The sequence below is a fragment of the Octopus bimaculoides genome, chromosome 17, assembly GCF_001194135.2.
Source record: "Octopus bimaculoides isolate UCB-OBI-ISO-001 chromosome 17, ASM119413v2, whole genome shotgun sequence".
Taxonomy (NCBI): domain Eukaryota; kingdom Metazoa; phylum Mollusca; class Cephalopoda; order Octopoda; family Octopodidae; genus Octopus; species Octopus bimaculoides.
The window spans coordinates 49349341-49350395 of NC_068997.1; positions in this window are offsets into that span (position 1 = coordinate 49349341).

Genomic DNA, 1055 nt, shown 5'->3' on the forward strand with positions numbered 1-1055 from the left:
GGGCGTTGTGAGTGTTTATTGAGCGAAAGCATCTAAAGCTCCACGAGGCTCCGGCAGGGGATGGTGGCGAACACTGCTGTACTCTTTCACCACTTTCTCTCACTCTTACTTCCTGTTTCTGTTGTAATTCAAAGGTTTAACCTGTAATTCAAAGGGTTAGCCTTGTCACACTGTGTCACGCTGAATATCCCCGAGAACTATGTTAAATGTACACTTGTCTGTGGAGTGCTCAGCCACTTGCACGTTAATTTCGCGAGCAGGCTGTTCCGTTGATCGGATCAACTGAAACCCTCGACGTCGTAAGCAACGGAGTGCCAACAACAACAATATATATATGTATTCGTGTGTTTTCGTTTAGTGAGCGGTAAGCAGAGATATTAATTTCTATATGACTTACGTAGAAATTTACCTCACGCAGAGCATGACTGCATTCGTCTATGGAATGGTGAAAACATAAAAAATTAATATCCACCATAGGCATATCCAAAGTCCGGAATGATTTCTATGTAACAAGTGCAGAACTTTAAATATCTTGTTACAACATATAACGAAATCCTTCATATTTCCGATGATAACCTCAATGATAACATCAATAAATGCACCGTTATATCTATGTCTATGATCAACCTACATGCAAATGCACTGTTGCACACACACATGTATACACACACACGCACGCACACACACACACACACACACACACACACACACACACACACACACACACACAAATACACGTATAAATCAGTGCGTGTGTGTGTGTGTTTTGTGAAATCATCGATGATCTGGATATGAGCGCGGTTGTAGTGACCTTGTCTGCCTTGTCAGTCGTTTACACACTGGTTTTCGTGGCTATTGAGTTGTTTTGACTCTTATTTCTAGCAATACAGCTGCTGATTATTGCCCCTAGTAACATTAGTGACGTATCTGTCTATCTATCTATCTATCTATCTATCTATCTATCAATCAATCAATCTATCCATCTATCTAATTATATATGTATAAATATACATATATAATGTGTGTGTGCATATATATATATATATGTATATATA